This window comes from Macaca fascicularis, chromosome 8 (assembly GCF_037993035.2).
Source record: "Macaca fascicularis isolate 582-1 chromosome 8, T2T-MFA8v1.1".
NCBI classification, from domain to species: domain Eukaryota; kingdom Metazoa; phylum Chordata; class Mammalia; order Primates; family Cercopithecidae; genus Macaca; species Macaca fascicularis.
Genome location: NC_088382.1, coordinates 18,684,584 through 18,700,794, shown reverse-complemented (window position 1 = coordinate 18,700,794; position 16,211 = coordinate 18,684,584). Strand labels below are relative to the sequence as shown.

Here is a 16,211-nt window from a genome sequence, read left to right as displayed (position 1 = left end):
ACCATAATCAAGGCCCCAAGGATATCACAGAGGATAAAAGAACAAAAAACTCATCCAAAGGATGGTAACTTGCAAGACTGAAAGGACATCAGCCCGCAAAGATAAAAAGAAACCAGCGCAAGAACTCTGGCAATTCAAAAAGCCAGAGTGTCTTCTTACCTCCAAATGACCACACTAGTTCCCCGACAATCATTTTTTTTTTTTTTTTTTTTTTTTGTATAGAGCTTCTCTCTTGTTGCCCATGCTGGAGAGAAATGGCATGATCTCGGCTTACTGCAGCCTCCCAGGTTCAAGTGATTTTCCTGCCTCAGCCTCCTGAGTGGCTGGGATTACAGGCGCACGCCACCACGCTTGGCTAATTTTGTATTTCCAGTAGAGACAGGATTTCACCATGTTGGCCAGTCTGGTCTCAAACTCCTGACATCAGGTGATCCGCCCGCCTCGTCCTCCCAAAGTGCTAGAATTACAGGCATGAGCCACTGCGCCTGGCCAACATGGTTCTTAACCAGGGTAAAATAACAGAAATACAATTCAGAATATGGATAGAAACGAAGATCACCAGGATTAAAGAGAAAGTTGAAACCCAGTCCAAGGATTCTAAGGAATACAATAAAATTATACAGGAGATGAAAGACAAAATGGCTATTTCAACAAAGAACTAAACTGAGGTAATAGAGCTAAAAAACTCAAAGAATTTCAGAATACAATCACAAGTATCAACAGCAGAATGGAGCAACCTGAGGAAGGAATCTCAGAGGTCAAAGACTGGCTCTTTGAAACTCATTCAGAAATGAAGAACAAACAATAAAGAAGAATGAACAAAACCTATGTAAAAAATGGGACTATGTAAAGCGACCCAAATCTACGACTCATTGGTGTCCCTGAAAGGGAGAGAAAGCAAGCAACTTGGAAAGTGTATTTCAGGATATCTATCATCCATGAAAATTTCCCCTAGCCTGCTAGAGGGGCTAACAGCCAACATTTAGAGTCAGGAAATGAAGAGAACCCCTGTGAAATGCTATACACGATGACCATCCCAAGACACACAATCATGAGATTCTCTAAGGTCAAAATGAAAGGAAAAAAGTTAAGGCAGCTAGAGAGAAGGGCCAGATCACCTATAAAGGGAACCCCCAATAAGGCTTAAAATAGCAGAAACCCTACAAGCCAGGAGAGACTGGGGACCTGTATTCAGCATTCTTTAAAAAAAAAAAAAAAAAAAAAAAAGAACAAACTAACTTCCAACCAAGAGTTTTATATCCAGCCAAATTCAGCTTCATAAGCAAAGAAGTAAAATCCTTTTTGGAAAGAAAATGCTAAGGGAATTTGTGACCACCAGCACCACCTTAAAAGAGGTTCTGAAGGGAGTACTAAATGTGGAAAGAAAATATCATTACTGGCCACTACAAAAATATACTTAAATACATACACCAGCGACACTGTAAAGCAACCACACAAACAAGTTTACATAATAACCAGCTAACAGTATGATGACAGGACCAAATCCACACATATCAATATCAACCTTGAATATAAACAGGCTAAATGCCCCAATTAAAAGGCACAAAGTGGCCAGTTGAATAAAGAATCAAGAGCCAATGGTAAGTTGTCTTCAACAGATCCATCTCACACGCAATCACATCTGCAGGCTCAATGTGAAGAGATGGAGGAAAATCTACCAAGCAAATGGAAAACAGAAGAAAGCAGAGGTTGGTATTCTAATTTCAGACAAAACAGTCTTTAAAGCAACAAAGACCAAGAAAGACAAGCCCTTTACATAGTGGCAAACGGCCCAATTTAACAGGAGGACCTAACTATCTTAAACATATATGCACCCAACAGAGGAACACACAGATTCATAAAACATGTTCTTAGAGACCTATGAAGAGACTGACATAACCACACAGTCCAATAGTGGAAAACTAATAAGTTAAATTGACCACTAGCTAAAGTACTAAAGTAAGAGACAACATCCAAATAAACTCAATCAGAAATGACAAAGGGGGTGCTACCACTGACTACACGGAAATATAAAAAAAAGCCCTCAGAAACTACTACAAATACCTCTATGCACACAAGCTAGAAAACCTAGAAGAAACAGATAAATTCCTGGAAACATACAACCTCCCATGATTGAACCAGGAAGAAGCTGAATCCCTGAACTGACTAACAGTAAGTTCTGAAACTGAGTAAGTAATAAAAAGCCTAACAACAAGAAAAAGCCCAGGACCAGATGGATTCAAAGTGAAATTCTACCAGATGTATAAAGAAGAGCTGCTACCATTCCCACTGAAACTACAGCAAAAAATAAATACATAAATAAATAAATAAATAAATAAATAAAAAAGAGGGGTCTCCTCCAGAACCCATTCTATGAGGCTAGCTAGCATCATCCTGATACCAAAAACTGACAGAGTTACAACTAAACCAGAAAACATTAGGCCAACATTTTTTATGAACATGGACCAAAAAATCCTCAACAAAATACTAGCAAACTAAATCCAGCAGTATATCAAAAAGTTAATCCACCATGATCAAGAAGTCTTTATCTCTGGGATGCAATGTTGGTTCAACATACACAAATCAATAAATGTGATGTACAACATAACAGAACTAATAAAACAAACCACATGTGCCAGGTGCGGTGGCTCACGCCTGTAATCCCAGCACTTTGGGAAGCCATGGCGGATGGATTACTTCAGGCCAAGAGTTCTAGACCAGCCTGGCCAACATGGTGAAACCCTGTCTCTACTAAAAATACAAAAATTAGCCAGGCATGGTGGCAAGCACCTGTAATCCCAGTTACTTGGGAGGCTGAGGCATGAGAATCGTTTGAACCCAAGAGGCAGAGGTTGCAGTGAATTAACATCATACCACTGCACTCCAGCCTAGGCAAGAGAGCGAGACTCTGTCTCAAAACAAAAACCAGAACCACCTGATCATCTGCATACATGAACGGCTTTCAAAAAAATTCAATATTCCTTCATGTTAAAAACCCTCAACAAACTAGACATTGAAGGAACATATTTCAAGAGCCCTCTATGAAAAACCCACTGCCAACATCATAGTGAATGGGCAAAGCTGGAAACATTCCCCTTGAAAGGTGGAACAAGATGAAGATGCCTTCTCTTACCACTCCAATGTAACATGGTACTGTTAAGTCCTAGCAAGAGAAATCCAGCAAGAAAACGAAATAAAAGGCATCAAAATAAAAAGAAAGGAAGCCAAATTATCTATGTTTGCTGACAATATAGCTCTATACCTAGAAAACCCCATAGTCTCTGTCCAAAAGCTCCTTGATCTGCTAAACAATTTCAGCAAAGTTTCAGGATAGTAAATCATGTAGAAAAATCAATAGCATTCCTATACACCAACAACATCCAAGGTGAAAGCCAAATTTAAGAATGCAATCCCATTCATAATTGCCACAAAAAGAATAAAATACTTAAGAATACAGATAACCAAGGAAGTAAAAGATCTCTGAAATATTTCATAATTGTAAAACACTGTTCAAAGAAATGAGAGATGATAGAAACAAATGGAAAAACATTCCATGTTCATGATTATGAAGAATCACTATAGTTAAAATGACCACATTGCCCAAAGCAATCCACAAATTCATTGATATTCCTATAAAACTACCAAGGACATTCTTCACAAAATTAGGAAAAAAAACTATTTTAAAATTCATATGGAACCAAAAATGGGCAAAGCTGGAAGCATTTGGCATTACCAGACTTCAAACTATACTGCAATGCTACAGTAACCATAACACCATTGTACTGGTACAAATATAGACACACAGACCAATGGAACAGAATGAGGAGCCTGGAAGTAATGCTGCAAACCCACAACTATCTGATCTTTGACAAACCTGACAAAAACAAACAATGGCGAAACGATTCCCTATTCAGTAAATGGTGCTGGGATAACTTGCTAGCCATATGCTGAGGATTGAAATTGGATCCCTTCCTTACACCCTACACAAAAATCAACTCAAGATGGATGAAATACTTAAACGTAAAACCAAAACTATAAAACCCCAGAAGATAACCCAGGAAATACCGTTCTGGAGATAGGATCTGGCAAAGATTTCACGATGAAGACGCTCAAAGCAACTGCAAGAAAGAGAAAAATTGACGAATGGGACATAATTAAACTAAAGAGTTTCTGCACACCAGAAGAAGTTATCAACAGCATAAACAGACAACCTACAGGATAGGAGAAAGTGGTGGCAAATTATGCATCTGACAAAGGTCTAATATCCAGAATTTGTAAGAAAAATAAGCAAAAAAAACCTTCCCTTTAAAAGTGGGCAAAGGACATGAACTGACACTTTTCAAAAGCAGACAAACACCTGGCCCACAAGCATAAGAAGAAATGCTCAACATCGTTAATCATTACAGAAATGCAAATCAAAACCACAATGAGATGCTACCTCACACCAATCAGAATGGCTACTAAAAAGACAGACAATAATAGATTTTGGCGAGATGGTGGAAAAGAAGAAAGCTTATACACTGCTGGTGGGAGTGTAAATTAGTTCTGCCAATGTGGAAGGCAGTCTGGCGATTTCTCAAAGAACTTAAAACAGAATTAATTACCATTTGACCCAGCAATCCCATTATTGTGTATACACCCCAAAAATGTAAGTTGTTCTACCATAAAGACACATAGACGTGTATGTGCATCACAACACTATTCATAGGAGCAAAGAAATGGAATTAACCTAAATGTTCATCAATGGTAGAACAGATAAAGACAATGTGGTGCATATATACATGTATATATATACACGACTATTAAGCGGCCATAAAAAAGAATGAGATCATGTGCTTTGCAGAACATGAATGGAGTTGGATGCCATTATCCTAAGTGAACTAACACAGGAACAGAAAACCAAATAGAGCATGTTCTCACTTATAAGTGGATGGTAAACACTGAGTACATATAGACACAAAGAAAGGAACAACCTCTCCCAATTGGTACCACAACCCCGATTGCCAGGCATGGTGTTGGTGGATTGGTTACTTTGTCTCTTACCATTGGTGTCTGTGCCATTAAACTGCAAGACATGGCTGAGCAAGATCCATTCGGTGTCCCTGTTGGCACCCCTGGGGATCCTGTCCTGGGGAATGGAGTGGCCGGCACCAGTGAAGAAGACCCAGCAGCGGCCTTCTTGGCACAGCAAGAGAGCAAGACTACGGGTAGCAAGAACAACAAGGCCACCTTCGACATCCTGGATGGTGTCGCCCCCTGGCCCCAGCCACAAGGCAAACAGCTAGGGGTCCAGATGCTGTTGACGGAGTGATGATGGTGACTACCACCAGGAAATTAATGGTCCAAGAGACAATTATGCAGCTATTTCACAAGTGGATCGATTCTAATCACAGCCTGAAAATATTTGCAAATGGAAAGAAGAGAAAATGGAACGCTTAGAAGCACTTGCTGGCTATTCTCAGAAGCAAGAAGCAGAGTGGAAAGAAAACATGAAAAAGGAGCTGGAAGAGTGGTGTGCAAGACAAGACGAGCAGCTACAGAAAACAAAGGCAAACAACAAAGGGCAAAGGGCAGAAGATTTTGTAAATGACTTTGATGAGTCATCCCCCAGCACTGAGTGGCATCAAGTGGCCTGGCTGTGTGACTGTAACCCCAGGTCCAGCAAGCAGGCCGAAGAGGTCCCCCGCACACACTCAGTCCTCAGCTCCCTCGGGCAGGCACCCCTGGTGCACTGATGAACCGCCCTTGGAAACACTACATCTGCAGTATCTTCATCCTACCCAGTGAAGTTCTACAAAGTAACTGGATTAATTATGCTGAGTTCTTTTGGACCAAACTTTTTTGTGTTTAGAGCTGACTGTTGTTTGTGATTGCATGTTTCCTTCAACTGTGTCCTCCCTGGCATACAGAGAGGAGGGGGAAGGAGGAAATGGAAGGGAGGGAAGCCTCCTAACAGTAGCTTCAACCTGTGCTTTTGTGTATTATTCTGAGAATAAATTTCTATTTCAAACAAAAACAAAAAACAAAAGACAGAAACAACAGACACTAGGACCTACTTGAGGGTGAGGATCATAAAACTACCCATCAGGTACTATACTGATTACCTGGGCAGTGAAATAATCTGTACATCAAACCCCTGTGACATACAGTTTAGCTATATAACAGCACGTGTACCCTTGAACCTAAAAGTTAAAAACAAAGAATACTAAGTGTTAGTTTTTGAATGTTCATCTCATGTAAGGCTACGAAAAACTTACTAAAATCATAGACTAGCATGGTATGGAATCAAAACCTAATGACGCTTGATAAACATGCATTGAAAAGAATTTTTCTGAGTTATTGAAATGTACATCTTGTTTTGAAATTGTAGAGTTATAAATGAAAAATGTTTTTTTCAATCCTGAATGTACATAATTATGAATTATCTTTAATATAATTATACTTAACTTCATTGATGTGAAAATAATTTCTTTTTTTTTTAAGACCATAGGACTCTTTCCAATGTACTACACAATTTACCTAACAGGAAAAAATTTAAAGAATATGAAAAAGTTAACAAGTAGTTTATCCCTTTCTCTGTGGGAGCACTGATTCTGTCTTTTTGTTCTTACACTTTCTCCTCTGATGTAGTATTTCTTCTTGATACTCAGAGAATAATGAACTATATTAGATGAAGTTTGACATATTAAGACACATTCGCATTATGCAGTTCTATAATCCTACTGTGCATGTGGTTTTAATTACAAACAAATGTTAGCAGAGAAAACAATTTTTTTCTGATCCACTTAACATTTTGAAAGGCTAAAGATATAATTTGAGTTCCTATTTGCAAAGAAAGATTTATTTATCTATGCAATATCGTTAATTTAGTATCTACCATGTGTGAATGCTTTGTTATGAAGTAAGGGTACAATTCAAATGGTTCTTCATTGTAATTAATTGCCAGGATCATAGGTAGGTAGCAACAATTGAAGGGAGGTATAAGAGCAGTCTGGACTGGCAATCAAGATGCAGTCAGATGTTAGGATAAAGAATGCATATAGTTTAGTTTAAATGGTGACACTAAAAATTAAAACCAGGTGGAAAGAAGGAATGAAGAGGCGACACAAATATGAAAAAATAAAAAGGAATATAAAGATAAGGCAGAGTTTGTAAGAGATCAGATGCAGTGTCACAGCCATAAAATGACCATGGTGCTGAGGCAAAATTCTAAAACAATTCCAGTCTCAAATATCATGCAACTCAATAAGAAGTGAAGCTCTGAAGACTGAGACTTTAGGCTAACCGATATCATATTATGTATCCCCACTAGACAATGAGCTGCATGATACATCTGTACTACTAGTGCAAACAGAGTACATAACAGATACGTGAGGTGGATAGAAAAATAAAGGCATAAATAAATAAAAGGGAAGAATCTCAATTCCAAATACTACCACCAAGATTTCTGTATATCCTTAACGTGTGTCAATTACTCTTGTCTTGCTGGGTTTTTTGGTTTAGGATAATGTTAACATTCTCTTTCCTGGTGATATGAAGACTGTAATAAAGCTACTGAATGCCCTTTGTAAATATTTCTGTTGAAAGCATTACATTTAATCTAAATCAGTCTATATGATTTTTAACTTTTTTAAAAAATGGGATGATAGCATCCTTAATGGCTCTCAAAGACCTAGCATATACAAAATCCCTGAGGCATGAAAGTGAAAAAAGTTGGATAAAGTATAATATGGTTGCCTAAGAAATAGGAAAAAAATGCCTCAATGATAAATTTTAGACTACATCAGCAGGTCATTTTGCAATAAAATGTTCTGCATGTGCATGTAGAATATAACACTCAGTTTTACTCACAACTGAATTATAATGCAGTGAAAATTTTTGGACTATATCTGGCAAACCCAGAGAAATTCTTGTCAAGCAGTAGCTAAAATCCCAATCTTGAAAGTAACGCATTTGTTCATGGTGGGAGTTACAGCCTACGCATAAGCTTTATTTCGTCAAGTGCATATTGTTAAAAGATTATTGCTTTTTTAACAACAGAAATTGTTTCTATGTCCGATGTAACCATACGTTTGTATAGTTTCCCTTTGAGTTACACAATAATGACTGCTTTTGTGTTGACTTTCATGCTGTTCAGTGGACCATTAGTACTTGACTTGTGCCATTACATAGTATCTTAATAGTGACAAACAAATAAACTTGCAAATCAGCACAGCACCACACTGCCTGCACTATTAATTTTCTTTATATTCTCTGTGTTCATTTACATTTAAGTTCAATGAAGAAACACTTTGTCAATATCTTCAGGTTTTCCTAGACATGTTTGATTTCACAATTAACATGAAAATGTGAGCGGAGTCACTAGCCTTACAAATACCACTAATTTTTCAAAAAAAAAAACAAAGAACTAAAAGAACACCCAGCAAAATACTCCTGTCTTTTATTAAGCTTGTCAGGCCCAATTTGCTCACTGCAGTTGGAAAATTCAGCTATTAAAGATAGAATCAGAATATCAGAGCTGATACAGGTCTGTTATACACTGATTCTGTTGATTGCCACAAACTATGTGCCATTCTAAACAGTGTTTTCCCCAAATGTACACTGTTGATGTTGAGGTCAATGTGCAGTAGAAATAAATGGCTCAGAGGACTGCAGTGAACACCACTTCTGAAAAATACAATTCAAAACAAAGGCCCTGTTGACATAGCATCAATAATAAACTTTCTGATAAGGGAACAAATTATCTATCCATCTGTTTAAGAATTTTTTAAATCTTCAAGATGTCTAACTAGAAACAGCCGGGAACTGTCTATTCCACCAAGCGGAACCAAAATATCAAATAAACCATCACACTCTGAATAAAGATTTTGTGAGAAAGCATCAGGTCAACAGAGAGGAGATGGACATTGTGATTAAAGAGGGAGGAAGCTAGGAGGCCACTCAGAGTCGCTGGGCACTAGGACCGGCCCCCTGTACTGAACCAGACCTGAAGAAGCAGTGAGTGAAGGAACTTCGGCACCACACTCCCACCACATACCTCTGGGATCCCAGCTACAGGTTTCCCAAGACCCCCAAAGACCTCTGAACTGGCAGGGAAGACACCCAGAGAACAGGCAGAAGCACAGCTCAAACTTGCATACATCCCCAAATGTTTCACTGTGCAGTGCAGCTGCAGCAAAATGTGGGACCATAGGTGTCCATGCCCCAAGGCTTGCCATGCTGTACTGAGTGGCTGCAGCTCCTGCTGTCTGCTAGGCTGGAAGAGAGCAGAGCCACCATTGCTACAGGGCTGGGGGGCATCTGATCCATGTAACCCCGTGGCCTCTCCTAAGCCTGCCTGCCTGAGTGATCTTGCAGAAGTGTGCCCACAGCACAGCCTCCATTGCCCCATCTGAGTGTTTTGCTGCAGGCCTAGGAGCAGTCTGCTCTCCTGCAGCACATCTGGTGCCTGACATCCAGGGGCTAGAGAACAAACCCCTGAATCTGGTCCCAACTCCCCAGGACTTGACGACACCACCCAGGGATACCAAGCGAGATCTGTGGCCTTAGCTTGAGTGGGGAAGCAGCCCTCAGTCTCAGAACACAGAGAAGACTGTGGCATGGGCTCATGTGCTGACATCAGAGCTGGGCATCCTCCCTTCCATAAGACCAGTCCGGGATGAATGCAGCCTGACAGCCAGCTGCAGCTTCTTCCCCAAGGAGTCCCAAGGCATCAAATGTCTAGAACAGTTATCTGGGTGCAGAAGGCTTAGGACAAGCTTAGCCGGTTGGGCCTGCTCCTGGTGCAGACACTGGAGGGAGACCCACCAGGTCAGGAGAACTCAAGCTTGCTGGGCTGCCAGGTTGAAAATATACCAGTTGTACATATGGTTCCACTGCTGCCCTGGCCAGGATCCTCTGCCCTTCATCTGCTGCATCACCAGACCACCGGTGAACACACTCCACAACTCGCTCTGACTCTCGCAAATACAGAGAAGAGCGGGTTTCCAACGAGTTGTGACTCTCCTGGACTGCTCTACAGGAGGCAGAAGCATAGCCCATTAGAGCCCACCCCCTACCCACCCCCAGGGCAAGGAAAACATTGGAAAGGCACCAGTAGTTGAATGGGTTACCGCCAAAGCTCAGAAAGCAGAGAGGCAGTCATATCTCGCCCCCGCCTTCCCTCCCCAGAGCACTACTGTGGATGCAATGAAATACAATAGTGGAGAGCACAACTAAGATCCTATTTGCATGCCCTTACCTCTTAAGTGTCATCCAGTGGACTGCACTCTGAATTACACCACCAAACAAAACCACATTGCTTCAACACTCAGAGCCTGTGAAACCCACCACAGGAACCTATTTACAACCAAGGAAACCGTACAAAGTCTTGGCCCTATGAAAGCACTCAGAGACAAAGCCAACTGACTATACACACCATACACCATAGTCAAACCTTCAAGGAAAAAAGAATATAAAAATAAAAAGCCCCAACCAAACAACAGCAAATTCAAAAAGAAAAAGCAGCACCAGTTCTTTCTGAGAAGGAATCAGTGCAGGAAGTACAAGAATTGAAAAAGTTCGTCTTTTGTAATGTCCAAAGGATTGCACTAGCTCCCTAACAATCGATCCTAACCAGGATGAAATGTGTGAAATTAAAGATATAAATTCAGAAGCTGGATGGCAAAGAAGCTCAATGAGATCCAACAGGAAGTTGAAATCCACTCCAAGCACGTCAGAAAAGCAATTCAAGATTTGAAAGACAACAAAGATATAGTAAGAAAGAAACAAACTAAACCTCTGGAATTGAGAAATCCACTACAGGAATTTCAAATTACAGTTGGAAGTCTTAACAATAGACTAGATCAAGCAGAAGAAACAATTTCAGAGCCTGAAGATCACTCCTTCAAATCAACCCAGTCAGATAAAGAAAAAATAATTTTAAAAAATGAACAAAGCCTCTGAGAAATAAGAGATTATGTAAAACAACCAAATCTATGACTCATTTTGCATTCTTAAGAGAAAGCAGAAAACTTGGAAAACATATTTGAGGATATAACCCACAAATATTTCCCCAATCTTGTTAGAGAAATGAATGTGCAAATAAAAAGAAATGCAGAGATTCCCTGCAAGAAACTACACAAGATGACTGTCCCCAAGGCAAATAGTCATCAGCCTTTCCAAGGACAATGCAAAAGAAAAATCTTAAGGCAGCTAGAGAAAAGGGTCATATCACCTATGAAGGGAACCCCATCAGGCTAACATAGGAATTCCTGTCAGAAAACATATAAGCCAGAAGAGAGCGGGGCCAACTTTTAGAATTCTTAAAGAAACAAAATTCCAACCAAGAATTTCATCTCATGCCAAATAAGCTGATAAGTGAAAAAATAAAATCTTTCCCAGAGAATCAATCACTACGAGAATTCATTACCACAAGACTGGCTTTACAAGAGCTACTTAAGAAAGTTCTAAACATGGAAACAAAGAATAATAGCTGCCACCACAGAAACACACATAAGCACATGGCCCAGAGACCCTATAACGCAACTACACAATCAAGACTAAAGGTTAACCAGCTAACACCACCACAACAGGAAGAAAACTTCGCATATCAGTATTAACGTTGAATGTAAACAGTCTAAATGCTCCACTTAATAGACAGTGGAAAACTGCATTAAAATATGTTCCATCTCCAATAGATCCATTTCACATGTAACAATACTCATAGGCTCAAAGTAATGGATAAAGATCTAACACTCAAAAGAAAAACAAAACACAGCAGAGACTGTACTTATATGAGATAAAACTGACTTTAAATCAACAACAGTTAAAAAAGGACAAAGAAGGTAATTACATAATGATAAAGAGTTCATTCAGAAGACTTAAGTATCTTAAATATATATGCATCCAAAATTGGAGCACCTAGATTCATAAAACATTCATAAAAAATTTCTAGACTTACAAAAAGACTTGGATAGGCACACAACAATAGTGGGGGAATGTCGAGACCTCAATCACAGCATTAGACAGATAACTGAGGCAGAAAATTAACAAAGAAATTCTGAACTTAAATTAAATGCAATGGACTTAACTGACATCTACAGAATACTCTGCAAAACAACCACAGAATAAACATTCTTCTTATCTTATCTGAACATGAAACATACTCAAAGATCAATCACATCCTTGGTCACAAAGTATTCAAAACAATCAAAATCATACCGAGCATATTCTCAGATCACAGTGGAATAAAAATAGAAATTAATTTCAAGAGGAAATCTCAAAAACACAAAATTACACATTAACTAAACAACTTGCTCCTGAATGATTTTTGGGTAAATAACAAATTAAGGCAGAAAATAAAAAATTCTTTGAATCAAATGACAGCAAAGATACAACATACCAAAATCTTTAGGATACAGTAAAAGCAATGTTAAGAGAAATGTTTATAGTGTTTAAATACCTATATCAAGAAGACAGAAAAATCTCAACGATGTAACATCACATCTAGAGAAATTAGAAAAACAAGAAAAAACTAGCCCAAAAGGTAGCAGACAAAAATAAATAACTAAAATCAGAGCATAACTGAATGAAATTGAAGCCCAGAAATCTACATAAAGAATCAATGAAACCAAAAGTTGGTTCTTTGAAAGGATAAACAAGATCAAAAGACTATTGGCTAGATTAACAAAGAAGAAAAAGAAAAGATCCAAATAAGCACAATCAGAAATGACAAAGGTGACGTTACAACTGATGCCACAGAAATAAAAAAGATACTCAGGCACTATATTGATACCTCATTGTACAAAAACTAGAAAATCTAGAGTAAATAGATAAATTCCTGGAAACATACACTCTTCCAAGACTGAACCAGGAAGAAACCGAAACCCTGAACAGACAAATACTGACTTCCGAAATTGAATCAGTAATAAAAAACCTACTAAGCAAAAAAAGCCCTGGACCAGATGTATTCAGATGAATTCTGTAAAATATATAAAGAAGAACTGGTACCAACCCTACTGAAACTACTCAGAAAAAAAAAAAAAAAACAAAGGAGGAATCCTCCCTAACACATTCTATGTAGCCAGCAGCACTGATACCAAAACCTGGCAAAGACACAACAACAACAAAAAATTATACACCAATATCACTAATGAACATAGATGTAAAAATCCTCAACAAAATATTATTATAGCAAACTGAATCCAACAGCACATTCAAAAGTTAACTCACTATAATCAAGGAGGTTTCATTTCTGGAATGCCAAGTTGGTTCAACATACACAAATCAATAAATGTAATATGCCACATAAACATATTTAAAAACAAAACCATACCATCATCACAATAGGCACAGAAAAAGCTTTCAATAATGTCCAGCATCTATTCGTGATAAAAATCCTCAAATGCATCAAAGGAATATACTTCAAAATCATAAGAGCCATCTAAGACAAACCCACAGGCAACATCATACCGAACAAGAGACAACAGCTGTAACCATTCTCCCTGAGAACTGGAACAAGACAAGTATGTCCACTCTCTGCTCCTATTCAGCATAGTACTGGAAGTCTTCATGAGAGCAATAAGGCAAGAAAAAGAAACAGAAGACATCCATTTAGGAAAAGAATAAGTCAAAGTATCTCTTTTTGCAGACCATATGATTCTATATCTAGAAAACCCTAAAGACTCTAGCAAAAGGCTTGATAAACGATTTCAGTAAACTTTCGGGATACAAAATCAATCTACAAAAATTAGTAGCATTTCTAAATAATGCTTGAGTTATTGAGATAACGTTCAAGCTGAGAATCAAATCAAGAACACATTCTTATTCACAACTGCCACACACACACACACAATTACCTAGGCATACATGTAACCAAAGAGGTGAAAGATCTCTATAAGGAGAGCTACAAAACATTGCTGAAAGAAATCACGGATGACACAAATAAAGGGAAAAACATCCCATGCTCATGGATTGGAAGGCTCACTATCATTAAAATGGCCATTCTGCCCAAAGCAATGTACAGGTTAAGTACCATTCCTCTCCATTTACCATGATTTTTCACAGAATTGGAAAAAAAAAAAAAGCTATTCTAAAATTCATATGGAACCCAAACATAGCATAAATAGTCAAAGTAATCCTAAGCAAAAATGACAAAGCTAGAGGGATATTACCTAACATCAAACTATACTACAAAGCAACAGTAACCAAAACAGCATAGTACTGGTACAAAAATAGACATGCAGACCAATGCAACAAAACAGACAACCCAGAAGTAAAGTTACACATCTACAACCACCTGATCTTTGACAAAGTCTACACAAACAATGGGGAATAAACACCTATTCAATAAATGGTGCTGGGGTAAGTGGCTAGCCATATGCAAAAGAATGAAACTTGACTCCTAGCTTTCCATATATACAAAATTAACTCAAAATGGATTAAAGACTTAAAAATACCTAAAACTATAAAAATCCCAGATGAAAACCTAAGAAATATCCTTTTGGACACTGGTCTAGTCAAACATTTCATGACTAAGTCTTCAAGAGCAATCCAAATAAAACAAAAATTGACAAGTAGAACCTAATTATACTGAAGAGCTTCTACACAGCAAAAGAAACTATCAACAGAGTAAATTGACAACCTGCACAGGAGAAAATACAAACTCTGCATCTGATGAAGGACTAATATCCAGAATCTATAAGGAACTTAAAAAACTTAAGTAAAAAATAAAGAACCCCATTAAAAAGTGGGCAAAGGATATGAACTGATACTTCTCAAAAGAAAACATACAAGTGGTCAATAAACATGAAAAAAAGGCTCATCAACACTAATCATCAGAGAAATGCAAATCAAAACTACAATGAGACACCACACAAGTCAGAATGGCTATTATAGAAAAGTCAAAAAAACACAGATGTTTGCAAGGCTGTGGAGAAAAGGGAATGCTTATACGCCACTGCTGGGAATGTAAATTAGTTCAGCCACTGTGGAAAGCAGTTTGGAGATCTTTCAAGGAACTAAAATGAGAACTGCCATTCTACCTAGCAATCTCATTACTGGGTATATACATAAAAGAAAATAAACAGTTCTACCAAAAAGACACAAGTACTTGTATGTTCACTGTAGCAGTATTCACAATAGCGAAGACATTAAATCAACCTAGGTGCTCATCCACAGTGAATTAAATAAAGAAAATATGGTACATATACACCAGGGAATACTATGCAGCCATTACAAACAACAAAATCACGTCCTCTGAATCAACATGAATGCAGCTGGAGTTGCAAATTCATGCAGAAACAGGAAAACAAATATTGCATGTTTTCACAAGTGGGAGCTAAACCTTGGGTGCATATGGACATATACATTAGAACAGATGCTAGGGACTCCAAAAAGAGGGAGTGAGGGAAGGAGGCCAAAATCTGAAAAACTTCCTATCTGTGTGATGGCCTCAGCAATGCCCAATCCTCAGCACCACACAATATACTCTTGTAACAACCTGCACATGTACTCCATCAATCTAAAATTTTTAAAAAGACCTGTTAAAATGTGAAATAAAGATAAAATTTCTTATAGAGATAGATGTTCTTAAATATGCATATATTTTTATACTTTTTTCTGAAGGACTGTTTACAAGACATATGATACTGGCTTATAAATAAAACTATATTTAATTGATGAGACTTTTGTTGCTTTGCTTTCCAGAGCACAGCTTGAAATAAAACCAATACCAAATGTGTTTTTTTTCATGATTTTTGTCCTCTCCGTTGGAATCTACTAAAACAGAATAAACTAACCTAAGTTGTAGTAAATACAGTCTATGAGTAGTACACTGCCCATGTTTCTTTGCCCTTAATGCCTTAGTGTGTTCCAGCCTGACTTCCACCACCAGCACCTGCATTTCTTTGACTGGCTGGCTTTCTTTGACAGATGAAGTCCACCAGTGCTGGAGAAGTAATAACTCTGCCAAGAGAATAGCACTCAGCAAATGACTGATGAGATCTGGTGTATAAATACCTCAGCTCCCTCACCACTGTAGTAGGAAAATACGTACCTTTTCCAAAAGAAAAAGTAGAAAAAGTCAGAGAGAAAATGAAAAACTGTTCATCTTCACCACCCTAATACTGTCTCAAAGACAGTATGTTTCTATGTTGATTTATCACAGTATTTCCTACTCATGGAATGTAAGGAGAAGGCAACAAACTCAGTTATGTGAATTCAGTGGCAGT

The 16,211-nt window shown here is 38.2% G+C and overlaps 1 protein-coding gene and 1 pseudogene across 10 annotated transcripts in view; one reads left to right on the top strand and one right to left on the bottom strand.

The window, feature by feature from the left end:
- TUSC3 (tumor suppressor candidate 3) overlaps positions 1-16,211 on the bottom strand; it is a 435,781-nt gene that overhangs the window by 170,847 nt on the left and 248,723 nt on the right. The window lies entirely within an intron of this gene.
- Positions 4,969-5,865, top strand: LOC102133211 (clathrin light chain A pseudogene; annotated as a pseudogene).